General features: G+C 37.0%; 1 pseudogene; it reads right to left on the bottom strand.

Annotated features, from left to right (window-relative positions):
- Nucleotides 1–322: 322 nt before the first annotated feature.
- LOC137235093 (MAU2 chromatid cohesion factor homolog) lies at nt 323–1112 on the bottom strand (annotated as a pseudogene).
- Nucleotides 1113–14605: the final 13493 nt, after the last annotated feature.

Here is a 14605-nt window from a genome sequence, read left to right as displayed (position 1 = left end):
TGTTCAATGCGTATTAACAACTGTCCACTTTCGAGAATGTTGAACACCGACGTATGCTTCTAAACTCTCTGCTATTGAATTATATTTTTATCGATTTTCTATAAATATTGGTTTTTCGTTCGTCTGCTTTTCCAATTAGAATCTGTTTTGTATACTTTTTACGCCAATAAAATTATTTTATGTATTATATAAACTAAAACTAGCATCGATCTAACTGCTTTCCTTTTAAGATTTTTTTTGTTATTATATTGTCTTGTATTACGATTCATTAAACAATTTTAGTCCACATTCTTAGTATGTGTGTGAGTGCAACGTACAAACTTTACGTCATAATTTGTTTCACTAGCGTCATTTGTCCACCAGCAAAACCACCAGGACTTTCATCAAAGCTGTTCGTCGTACTGGCGGCCGCAGTACTATTAGTGGTGGGTGGATCAGCATTAAACCAATTAATTAATGCATGGTGTATGCTTTGAACGCATTTACGCTGATCGTAAATCAAATTTTCCGAGTATTTTACATGATTGGCAAAAGCTTCCTTTTCATGGAGAACATCTTTAGACATACGATGCAGATCTTTGAGAATGGCTGAACCCCCAATTGCACATGAATATCAGGTATTTTGGATGCTAACTGCATGGCTGGCGTTACCATATTCATGCTCTCCTTCGAATTACCAATACTGAGAAAGACATGTGATAGTAAAACCAATGAACAAGATGTCAACCTATTCAAATCTTCAGCATTGGCCATTTTTAATGTTTCGCGCAGGAAGCGTTTGGCCTCATGAAAGCTGTTTTTATGAAACGCATGAAGTCCTTGCACATAATAAAAACCACCCATTAATGCTTGGCTGCTATGAGTGTGTGTATTTTCAGTTGAGACAGTGTCCAAAATTTGTTTTAGATCTTGTTCCTGTTTGGTGCGTAAAAAATAATGGCTAAATTTAAATTAGCAAATAATTTCAGATCTCGTTCGGTTGTTTCCATTACACAAGTAACAAATTGCCTTTCTGCATGCTCATAAAGGTTTGTAGACATCGAGTATAATCCAAGTAGACAATGTAATTGCGCTGAATGGCGCCGAAGCAATGTACGATTAGGTGACGCCATACTTATTATTTACACCCAAGTGTTGGTAAACTTTTAATAATTTTGTGGAAGACCATATTTGCACTGGTTCGACCTCATGCGGTGTTTGAGTTTGTATACCATAAGTATACCATAAGTAATGATGGCCATTGCTTGTAAGCGTTGCGATTCGGCGATGAACCACCAAATCCGTTGCAGTGCCCTGAAAAGCTGAATAACGTCCAGCACCTAGCGGACGATTATAACTAGGCAAATAGCGACGAATGGGATCTAATTCATTAATATGCGGCCACCGTGGTGTGATGGTAGCGTGCTCCGCCTATCACACCGTATGCCCTGGGTTCAACTCCCGGGCAAAGCAACATCAAAATTTTAGAAAATAAGATTTTTCAATTAGAAGAAAATTTTTCTAAGCGGGGTCGCCCCTCGGCAGGGTCTGGCAAGCGCTCCGATTGTATTTCTGCCATGAAAAGCTCTCAGTGAAAACTCATCTGCCTTGCAGATGCCGTTCGGAGTCGACATAAAACATGTAAATCCCGTCCGGCCAATTTGTAGGGAAAAATCAAGAGGAGCACGACGCAAATTGGAAGAGAAGCTCGGTCTTAGATTTCTTCGGAGGTTATCGCGCCTTACATTTATTTTTTTTTTAAGTAATTGTGCTATAATAAACATCGATTTACCCCAAATATAAAGCGTTTGTGAGGGTGAACGTATATACGACCCCTCACCATCTGGCGCAAAGTACATGGTAACAACGGGATCACCATCGGCGTCAGTGTACAAGCAATGACGTAATTCATTTTGGTATTCCTCAAGTTATTCGGGATTGCTTTTGAAAACACCATCAATTATCATTTGTATATAGAATAAAGGCCATTCACATTCGTGTCCTTAAAAATCTTTCAGTTCGCCTATGTGGTAATAAAGTCTATTCTTTTCTTCAAATTTACTTAAAAAGCCATCACGTATAAAACGTTTAAAACCACGCTTGGCACGTAAACGCGTGATAACATTATGTTTTGTTTGCTCCACCAAACGTTCTTCATGCGAGGCAAAGGCGGTAAAGGATAGCGTTAGCAACAGCGAAGAATCAACGCCTTTCGAGCTTGATTCTCTTGGCAGCATAGTTTCAAAAATACTGCGATTACGATTGTGCGCATCAATATCAACTTAGGCATCCTGCCTAAACAGCTTGATGCGACACATTCATACGTACATATATAGCATTCGCTGCGTTATTTAACTTCGGGCGTAGATTTATATGTATGTATGGATGTACATCACTACATAGTATAAAACAAAGTCGCTTTTTCTGTCAGGGAATGCTTAAACCTTTAAAAATACGCAACGGATTGTGATACGCTTTTTTTAATAGATAAAGAGTGATTGAAGAGGAAGTAACGGATGAACTTATTTGGCTGAAAATTGGTGGAGGGGTAGCTTAGAACCAGGAGGCAGACATAGGCTAGTTAGACGGCAAAAGTTTATTAAAATGTATGGAGATAGACCAAATTTAGGGCAGAACAACGTCTGACGGGTCTGCTAGTATAATATATACTAGTATCGCCCGTGGTCGAAATTCGACCAACTTGCATATTTTTCATCTTAGTCTATGCATCCAGTGTAGGGGGTAATGCGATAATGCGTTAATAGTTAAGCAGTGAGTGGAAATATAGCAAACTGGTCTAACTTACTTAAATTTTTCATTAAGACGTTGTAGTTTTTATTGCATTTCCTTAAACAAAAATATAAAAAATATGTGAAATCAAAAATATTGACATAGAATTAAGGTGAAATTACTTGACATTAAATTGAAAAATAGCTTTTTCCACACCACCCGGGAGGTCCCCGTTTGGGCGCTACCGAAGTTGGTTTTGTGTGCTCGGTTCCCCAGTAGGCCTATATCACCCATATATATATATCGCCCATTTACTTCAATAGCATCATAATTCAAAAACACGAACTTTTTGTTAAAAACGAAGAAATGTGCTTAAGGAATTTAGCCACCGTTAGGTATGCAATTGGCGCTTTACCGAGCTTAATTTTGTATAAATACATATGTAGTATGTACATAAGTGTGACACAAAACAAAAATTTCGAATAGAATAGAGGATACCTTCATAAAAAATAAAAATATAAAAAAATTATGTAATGATAAAGAAGGCAGAGTTTACTAAAAAAATGTTTAATTAAAGAAAAAAATTAAAGAACTTAAATTGCGAAAAAATTAAGTGAAGTGAACAAACAGTTCCATATAAAAACGCAATAAGTGCACTTAGACTTTTTTCCGGGTTTTAATGTGATCATTGTGGAAATATGAAGATTCCAATGTTCGGATATTTAATGTTGGGATTCCCATTGAGATCTATGTACGTCATTAATTTGTATTAAATTTGTAAACACTCCATTTTTCATGAATATATATGACCATATCTACCATAAAATATCGTCTGTGAACAATATAATACTAAGATATAACAAAGCAGAATAATTTAGAAAGAAAAGAAAAACAAACAAAAACATTGAAATTATTCACGCAAACATATTTACTAAAATAAAATTAATTTCATAACTTTAAGCGACATAAACAAATTAGGGTTATGGGATCTAAACATCCGATTAATGGATATATAATCCAACAAAGTTAGCCTAATAAAAAATATAGTGGGTAATATACTGCCTATGCAATACGGCCACTATGATGCCGGTTGCCGTTTTGACCTAAAATCAAAAACGTTTTTGGGACGTTTTTTTGTTTCGTTTAATATACAACGTGAAATTTTCCGATTCAGTCAAGTTGCATTTAAATAATAATAAATCAATTTGAAATAAGAGAATATATAATAAAATAAAATAAGAACTAAAATAAATTAGCATAAAAGGCAATATAAAAATTTTAATGTTATATTTTTGTAACTTTTTTTTTGTTCAGCATAAGACGTACTTTATCTAAAATGAGGATTAAATCTGCAAATGCTAAAACATTTTCGGGCGAATTTGCCATTAATTGTTATAAATAAATTAGTTAGTTTCAACAAACGTTAACTCATTATTTGCGATTTCATGTTTTTTTTGAAAACAACTAAAATAAAAAAACAAAGAATCTGTTAAATAAAGACTTACGTATTTACGTGTAAGTGAAATTTGCCTCAAAAAATGGGCCGGTCAAAAATTAATTCTATTTAAAATTTTTTGGTACGCTACAAATTATTTTGGAACAATTTTTTAGGATTTTGGTAGAGGCTATTATAGGTAAGTGGCAGCAATGGGATACCATGTTTTAATCTTTCACCGTGTAGCGCGTACGCTTGTGTAGGTTTGTGTCCTAGATCACTTACATAATTTGTTCAAAGATGGGGCGCTTTTGTGCATGAAAGTAAATATCCATATTGTTGGATTTACAAAAAACTTGTTTTATTAATTATAAACAAATAGAGTAATATTTGTTAACAAAAATAGGTCTATGCACTGCGGCTGATCTATACGAATCGATTCATATCACTTTTATATGATTTTACATATGCTAACTATGCGAAACCGCCTGTCAATTGTTTGTATGAAAATTTTGGTAGCGTATTAATATATAGATAGTGGGTAATATACTGCCTATGCAATACGGCCGCTATGATGCCGGTTGCCGCTTTGACCTAAAATCAAAAACGTTTTTGGGACGTTTTTTTTTGTTTCGTTTAATATACAACGTGAAACTTTCCGATTCAGTCAACTTGCATTCAAATAATAATAAACCAATATGAAACAAGAGAATATATAATAAAATAAAATAAATTAACATAAAAGGCAATATAAAAAATATAATGTTATATTTTTGTAACTTTTTTTTTTTGTTCAGTATAAGACGTACTTTATCCAAAATGAGGATTAAATCTGCAAATGCAAAAACATTTTCGGGCAAACTTGCCATTAATTGTTATAAATAAATTAGTTAGTGTCAATAAAAGTTAACTCATTATTTGAGATTTCATGTTTTTTTGAAAAAAAACTAAAATAAAAAACAAAGAATCTGTTAAATAAAGACATGTATTTACGTGTAAGTGAAATTTGCCACAAAAAATGGGACGGTCAAAAATTAATTCTATTTAAGATTTTTTGGTACGCTACAAATTATTTTGGAAAAATTTTTTAGGATTTTGGTAGAGGCTATTATAGGTAAGTGGCAACAATGGGAAACCATGTTTTAATCTTTCACCGTGTAGCGCGTACGCTTATGAGGGTTGTGTCTTAGAGCACTTACATAATTTGTCCAAAGATGGCGCGGTTTTGTACAAGAACGTAAATATCCATATATGGAGAGATTGTTGGATTTACAAAAAACTTTTTCTATTAATTATAAACAAATAGAGTAATGTTTGTTAACAAAAATAGGCCTATGCGCTGCGGCTGATCCATACGAATCGATTCATATAACTTTTATATGATTTTACGTACGCTAACTATGCGAAACAGCCCGTCAATTGATTGAATGGAAATTTTTTTATCGTACTAATATATAGACGGTGGGTAATATACTGCCTATGCAATACGGCCGCTATGATGCCGGTTGCCGCTTTGACCTAAAATCATAAACGTTTTTGGGACGTTTTTTTGTTTCGTTTAATATACAACGTGACATTTTCCGATTCAATCAAATTGCATTTAAATAATGATAAACTAAGTTGAAATAAAAGATAATATAATAAAATAAAATAAAAAATATCAAAATAAATTAGCATAAAAGACAATATAAAAATTTTAATGTAATATCTTTGTAGCAAGTTTATTTATTGTTTGTTCACTATAAGACGTGCTATATATAAAATGAGCATAAAATCTGGAAATGCAAAAAACATTTGGGTCAAATTTGCAATTAATTGTTATAAATAAATAAATTTAGTGAGTTTGAACAAAAGTTGACTCATTACTTGTGCTTTCATTTTTTTTAAAGCACTAAAATGAAAAACAAAAAATCTGTCAAATAAAGACCTCTGCTTTTACGTGTAAGTAAAATTTGTCCAAAAAATAGGCCGGTTAAGTTATTACTTCTCTTTAAAGTTTTTTTGTGCGCTATGAATTTGAGCAACGCGACATTGCAGCTATTGGAGTTTCGAATTCAGGGGGGTTTGTGAACATAATGGGTATTACAGATAGCATTTTCCATATTTGCACAGATTTTCGAATTTACAAAACACTTTTTCTATTAATTGTAAACAAATAGAGTAATAAAAAAATATGCCTATGCACTGCGGCTGATCCATACCAATCGATTCATATAACTTTTATATGATTTTACGTACGCTAATTATGCGAAACAGCCTGTCAATTGATTGTATGGAAATTTTGTTAGCGTATTAATATATAGATAGTGGGTAATATACTGCTATGCAATATTTCCACCTAAAATCGAAAACGGTTTTGGGTCGTTTTTTTCGTTTAATATACAACTTGAAATTTTCCGATTCAATCAAATTGCATTTAAATAATAATAAACTAAGTTGAAATAAAAGATAATATAATAAAATAAAATAAGAAATATCAAAATAAATTAGCATAAAAGACAATATACAAATTTTAATGTAATATCTTTGTAGCAAATTTAATATACAACGAGATAAAAGATAATATTATAAAATAAAATAAGAAATATCAAAATATTTTATTATAGAAGACAATATACAAATTTTAATGTAATATCTTTGTAGCAAATTTATTTATTTTTTGTTCAGTATAAGATAAGAGGGGTGCTATCACCTCTGCCGTGGACGCTGGTCATCAACCAACTGCTCAGGCAATTTGATGAGGGACCCGTAAAACTTACGGCTTACGCAAATGACGTTGCAATTGTCATAAGTGGAAAGTGCCTTCCAACGATTAGTTCTTTGATGGATCGGGCGCTTCCGGATATTCATACCTGGGCATCTAATGTCACGTTGAAAGTCAATGCGGAGAAGACGGATATGGTCTTGTTTACAAAGAGGTACAAGGTCCCAAATTGGACCAGGCCTAAGTTAGGAGGGGTGACCTTACAGGAGAAACCTTGAACAAAATATTTAGGAATCATCCTAGACAGTAAGCTGTCATGGAAGCTCAACGTGGAGGAGAGGGTCAAGAAGGCCTCAACGGCACTCTACGCGTGTAAAAGAATGCTGGGGTGTACGTGGGGCCTATCGCCCTCTCTTTCTCATTGGGTTTTTACAGCGATTGTAAGCCCTATTCTATACTATGCAGTTCTTGTTTGGTGGAAAGCCACACAAAAAACAACATACCTCAAAAAATTAGAGGGGGTATGCAGACTACCGATGCTTAGCATTACGGGAGCCCTGAAAACAACCCCGACGGCTGCACTGTATGCTATTTTGCACATCCCACCTGTAGACCTGGTAGCAAAGAACAAAGCGTTAACGACCGCAACCAGGCTCGGTGCTTCGGGGCAGCTTGAGCGCCGACCATATGGCCATAGTAGTATAGCGTCATCAATCACAAAACGAACAGACTACATGATTCCCTATCTGCGCTTCGAGGGAGATCTTAAGGCCACAATAGAGGTGGACGGTTGGCGCAAGGGTGCGCAAATGGCGGACGAGGCGATACATGTGTACACCGATGGTTCCAAAGTAGTGGAAGGAGTAGGGTCTGCGGTATACTGCGCTGATCCGGAAATAAGCAGATCCTACGGGCTGCCGGATTACTGTAGCGTTTTCCAAGCGGAAATATTAGCCGTAACCAAAGCAGTAGAAACCCTGGAAGAGAATAGCTTAAACTGCAACCGTGTTAACTTTTATATTGACAGTCAAGCAGCAATTAAGGCAATAATCTCGCATAGCACAGCATCTAAATGCGTGTTAGAGTGTAAGCAGTCTCTGGAGAGAATCGGGACAGGGAGAAGCATACATCTATATTGGGTCCCAGGGCATATGGGAATAGATGGGAATGAAAAAGCGGATGAACTAGCTAAAAAGGGCGCATCCCTTGATGCTTGCTCCGTAGATGTCCCAATTAGATTGGTCGAGATTAAGCGAAGGTGAGAGGTGCACATGATCGACCAAGCGGGAAAGGCTTGGGTACAAGCGCGGGGCTGTAAAGTGTCGAAGATTATGTGTAGGTCTTACAACCTTAGACTAACACAGTTGCTCCTATCATTAAAAAGAGAGGACTGTAGACTCATGACGGGTATTCTGACTGGACACTGCCTTCTGGCGTCACATGCCTATAAACTAGGCTTGGACAGTGATAGCAGATGTAGGAAGTGCGGGTTGGAGGAGGAAACGATAGAGCACGTTCTGTGCTCGTGCCCTGCACTTGCCAGGCTAAGACTCCAGCTATTAGGAGTGATACAGCTGACAGATCTAGAAGCAGCAAGTGGCTTAAGTCCAAGGAAGCTTCTAGTATTTGCCAAGAGGACGGAGTTATTTTATAACATAGGTCCTGGTTTTTGATAGGGTTTTTCAGTTTGGTCGTTAAAACAAATTTCTGGTAACACTACGGACTCAATCAGTCTATGTGAGGTCCTCATGGACCGGCCAGTTCAACCTACCTACCTCAGTATAAGACGTGCTATATATAAAATGAGCATAAAATCTGGAAATGCAAAAAACATTTGGGTCAAATTTGCAATTAATTGTTATAAATAAATAAATTTAGTAAGTTTGAACAAAATTAAAAACAAAGCAATTATTTTAGAACAATTTTTTAAGGATTTTGGTACAGACCAATATAGGTAAGTGGCAACAATGGGAAACAATATTTTATTTGAACTGAAAATGAGTAAGACAGTAGTTCTCTCACCGTTTGACGCGTACGAATATGTACATATGTAGAGATGAAACATTTGAGCAACGCGACAATGCACCTATTGGAGTTTCGAATTCAGGGGGGGTTGTGAACGTAATGGGTATTACAGATAGCAATTTCGATATTTGCACAGATTTTCGAATTTACAAAAAACTTTTTCTATTAATAATAAACAAATAGAGTAATATTTGTTAACAAAAATAGGCCTATGCACTGCGGCTGATCCATGCGAATCGATTCATATAACTTTTATATAATTTTACGTACGCTAACTATGCGAAACAGCCTGTCAATTGATTGTATGGAAATTTTGTTAGCGTATTAATATTGTAACGAATTTACTTGCAATCCTTCTATTTGCAACCCTCTGCTAAGTTCGAATCACTAAACTGTTGAATAAATAACTCCAATATGTAATGATGCAAAATGGCCTTTATTAAAGTACTTCACAATAACACTTAAACTGTGCAACGAATAGCTAGCTTAATAACCAAACTGATTGATAGCTCAAATGAAACTGAATTTCAAAATAATACTTCTCTTGCTCGCTAGATAGCGTCTTAATCGAAACTGCTTGATAGCTCAAATCAAACTGAACTCCAGCGCCTCTACATTTGTTGCCTTTTATACTCTCTGATTTCAACGTTCGCAACTTCTAGGCGCTTCCAGAATCTGCTAGTCCATCAACTCTCAAACTTCTCAGCTGTAACTAAAATTGGACGATTTATAGCTTCTCTCATTGCATACTTTCAGGAGTATCTCAGATATATGCTTGTATTTGATTCTCCGCTGCTCGTATACGTACATGGCACATCTGTGTAGACGCAATAGTTTATGTAGCTACATAATGATTGAATTATTGATGTGAATTCACGTCACTGCTTAGCATCGGCCTAGAGATGTCAGCACCCCTTAGCTTTGCTAATATTCGTAACACTGCCCTCCACCTAAGTCTGATCGTCCCGATCAGACAAATCTCTCGATCTAAACGCTGCTAGCATCTCCAAATGTACCACTCTTCTAATCCGTGGTTTCCCAGTGGTTTGTATGCGATAGATGGTATCACTGATCTTCTTCACAACTTTGTACGGGCCTTTCCAACTGCACCGAAATTTGGCTGGAACATCTTTCCGCCGTTGAGGGTTGTTTAACAGTACCAAATCTCCCTCCAAGAAACCTTCCGTATTTTTGTTCTCATTGTACCTGTGTTTAATCTTACTACTCATTAGTCTTGATCGTTCCCTCGCACTCTGTTGTTTGGCCAATGAACTTCTTCGCAGAGCTTGCACTTGACGGATTGACTGCATTATCATTATCGTCTGGACGTTTCACAAGAGTAGTGCGTGCTGGCTTGAATCCTTCCTTGCATTCCTTCTGAAAAATGCTTTCAGTCATTTTAGTTCGTCCATTAGGGTTTGTCGATACCGGTCTTTTTCTCGCATGTACTTTTAATTTCGCTTTATTGGGCACATTCGATCCATCAACCATTTCTTTTGACTTTCGTGGCCTTTTTTGGGTCTTCTCCACCATTACTCGATTACTACTGAACCCTTTCTCCAACTTGAAGTTAAGTGGTATATCCTGGTTCTCATAACACATCACCCTTCTCTGCATATCGATCTTGATGTCGTGGTCAACCATGAAGTCCACTCCCAATATGACTTCACAACGATCTCCGCCACACCGAATTTGTGTAGAACCATGGCCTTCCCAATTAGGACTTCACATATCACTTCTCCCTGAACTTAGTTATACTCGCCAGTGACCGTACGCAACCTTGATCCAGGTAACGGTTTTACTCTCCTGTTGACCAAGTCAGATCGGATCAAGGAATGAGATGCGTACGTATCTACAGTCAGTACACGCTCCTTGCCATCCACATTCCCTCTGACTGTAAGACTGCTTGATTTCCTTCCAATTTGTGGCACAGATATCACAGGACATTCAATAGCCGGGGCAAGTTTTCGTTCTTTACATCCGACACGTTCTTGCTCATTCCCTCCAGCTTTGCGTTTACCGCCACCCACATTGTTGGAACTATTAGGACCAAGATCGCAATGACGTGCAATGTGAGCGGACTTCCCGCATTTGAAGCATTTGATAACTTTTTAACTCCGCTTTTGCGATCCTTTCAGCGCCTCCAATATTGCGTCTACCAACTCTGGCCTTTCTACTTCCGCACGGCGTGCTTTGAAAACTGGCTTACACAGAAGCGACGCTGCTTCCTGAATCAGAGTTTGTGACACCGTTTCTGCGAATGTTGGCTTTGGGTTTGCGTATGTAGCTCGCTTCGTTTCGACGTCCCGTATGCCATTTATGAAGCTCTGAAACTTTACCCTTTCAGTGTATTCCACGAGTGCGTCCGCATTCGATAAATGTGCTAGCCTTTCAATATCCGACGCAAACTCTTGCAATGCTTCGCCAGGCCTCTGGAAGCGGTTCAGCAACTCCATTTGGTATATCTATCTCCTATGCTCAGTTCCGTATCGTCTCTCTAGAGCGCTCATCAATGTTTCGTAGTTGTTCCGCTCCCCCTCGGGAATAGTCTGTAGGATTTCAGTAGCTGGCCCTTTCAATGCTACGAACAGTGCAGCAACTTTATCTTCAGTATTCCAGTTGTTCACTGTTGCGGTCTTCTGAAATTGTAGCTTAAAGACCTGGAAAGGAACAGAACCGTCAAAGGATGGTGTTTTTACCTTTGGATTACTCGTTGAAACTGCTGGTCGATTTAGTTGCAACTGATCGATACGTCCTCTCAAAGCATCCACAATACATTATGCAATACGTGTCTCCTGTGGTTCCATCTTGGATGCCATATATGTCTTCTGTTCTTCCAGTTGAGTGTCCATCTTGGATGTAATCTGTGTCGACATTTCTGACATACGCGTTTCTTGTGCTTCAATCTTCGATGTTATTCGTGTCTCTTGGGATTCCATCTGTGATGACATTGTCGATGTTTGAGCAGATATTGCAGCCAAAATCATGTTCAAGCCTGTGCTCCTAACTGTCTGCGATGTTTCATTTTTCTCTTCAATTTTTGTTGTTGTCTCGTCCCCATCAGGATAAAAGACATACTCGTGCACATCAATTCCTTCTGCTTCCATTGCCTCTCGTAGCCGTGCCTGAAGTTCGAGTTTAACGCCGCTTGTATTCAATCCACGGCTCTCCAACTCTTTCTTCAGTTGCTGGATCTTCAATTCACTGAACCTTCCATGTCCTTGTTGTCCTCTGGAATTTATTCAGCAATTCCTCTTCTGACGCCAATTGTAACAAATTTGCTGCAAATCCTCTTATTTGCCCTTTTGCTAAGTTCGTATCACTAAACTGTTGAATAAATGACTCCAATATTGAATAATGGGAAAATGGCCTTTATTAAAATACTTCACAATAACACTTATACTTTGCAACGAATAGCTTGCTTAGTAACCAAACTGATTGGTAGCTCAAATGAAACTGAATTTCAAAATAATACTGCTCTTGCTCGCTAGATAGCGTCTTAATCGAAACTGCTTGATAGCTCAAATCAAACTGAACTCCAGCGCCTCTACATTTGTTGCCTTTTATACTCTCTGATTTCAACGTTCGCATCTTCTAGGCGCTTCCAGAATCTAATAGTCCATCAGCTCTCAAACTTCTCAGCTGTAACTACAATTGCACGATTTATAGCTTCTCTAATTGCATACTTTCAGGAGTATCTCGGATATATGCATGTATTTGTGCATTGATTCTCCGCTGCTCGTATACGTACATGGCACATATGTGTAGATGCAATTATTGATTCGTTTATGTAGATACATAATGATTGAATTATTGATGTGAATTCACGTCACTGCCTGGCATCGGCCTAGAGATGGCAGCATCCCTTAGCTTTGCTAATATTCGTAACAATATATACTATATATACCACTATATATATACTATATACACCACCCATCTTTATGATTTTTTCAGACAACAATATATGCTATATACGTAAGCATTCGTTGAAATTTGAAGCCTCTAGCTCTTAAAATAGGGCAGTAATTACGAAAAGTTTCTTATCTGAACAATCGGTTGTGGGTGATATATACTATATATACGACCGATCTTATCAATTTTTTCAGAAAACAATATGTGCAATATACGAAAGTATATGGTGAAGTTTGAAGCTTCAATCTGTAAGATTGAGGAAGATATGACAAAAATCCTCTTTTTCTGCAAAATTGGTTGTATGGAGGATATATGCTATAGTGGTCCGATCCGGCCGGTTCCGACAAATGTCTAATCGGACACAAATTTTATCAAGATATCTCAAAATTGAGGGACTAGTTTGCATACAAACAGACAGACGGACATGGCTAAATCAACTCAGCTCTTCATATTGATTATTTCGGTATACTTAATGGTGGGTCAATCTATTTTCCTTTATGGACTTAAAATTTTGTGTTTCGTGACGAAATTAATATACCATTTCAGTTTCATGAAAGATATAACAAGAAACATATAATATTTCCAACACACTTAAACCGTGGAATGCACCTGGTCGACTAACTTAACAATTTAAAAAATATACATAAGTACAAAGGAAGAGTGTTTAAGGAACTAAAAAACAGTACTGTAAACAAAATATTACACAATCAACAAAACGTTAATTTATAAGTAGGCGACGCCAAACATGATGAAATGTACAAACTCTCACGGACCATTGTTAATGCTGCTTATTAAATTCCCGTAGGCAGAGGCGCACTTCTCTGTATCCGCTTTAAAATTCAGGCGTTGATCTCTTGGGGTATTAATGATATGCAGCATCTCTAATGTAAATCTTTTTGTATATCCTCTCTCCGTTTGGAGTATAGCTACGTTTTTTAAATTTGGAGAATGACCGGTGGCTCTGCAATGTTGAATTAAAGCCGTTTTGTTGTCATTAGGCTGGTCCCTGTTTTTTATGTTAGATTTATGCGCGTTAGGCAGACTCATTAACTTCTACTTGAAACATAAGAAATCGACGATAATCAACACAGCAAGAAACTTTATACGAAGGGTTCTCTCCTTCAGTACCAAATGTACCAAACGAAAATATAAAAATTATTTAAAAGATTCTTACATACAATTGCTTTCCGATATATTTAATAAATGGCTATATCCTAGATTCCTTTGCAAAACCCAACATCAGAAAAACAATGAACGGTAACAATAAAATATACAAAACCTCCACTTATATTTCCGGGCTATCAAATAGAATGAAATGTTCGAATATATATGATCATGAGCGAGTGCAATTGGCATTTACATACAACACAATGCAAAAATTTTTTAGTAATACCAAGGACAAAATAGAAAAATATGAGAAATGACGTAATATACAAGATTCCATGCAACGGTGACGGATCCCTCGTATGCAATAAAGTATATGTGGCCACTACAAAATCTAAACTGAAGACAAGGATTTCCGCGCATACTGGCTGTTTAAACAGGGGCGGACCATAGGGAGATGGGTGTTAGAAGCGTAGGTTCCACATACATCACATGCAGGACATACATTCTGGACAAGTAAGAGTTTAACCTGTTGCAGTATCCAGAAAGAAGTTGGGCCAGAGTGACTCGTGTTTCCCTTGGTAGTGTGGTTCTTCTCCTGCAAGGGTGGGATATTGCATATCAATAACGGGGTTCACCGGGTACGTCCTGACAAAGGCGTTTACCGATTCTGTGTGTGTTTGGCTAAGGGCCTGCTTATGCTTGCCTGGATCAAA

This window comes from Eurosta solidaginis, chromosome X, assembly GCF_040869045.1.
Source record: "Eurosta solidaginis isolate ZX-2024a chromosome X, ASM4086904v1, whole genome shotgun sequence".
Lineage (NCBI taxonomy): Eukaryota > Metazoa > Arthropoda > Insecta > Diptera > Tephritidae > Eurosta > Eurosta solidaginis.
The sequence above is the reverse complement of the archived record's forward strand: the minus strand, read 5'-3'. Positions and strand labels throughout refer to the sequence as shown.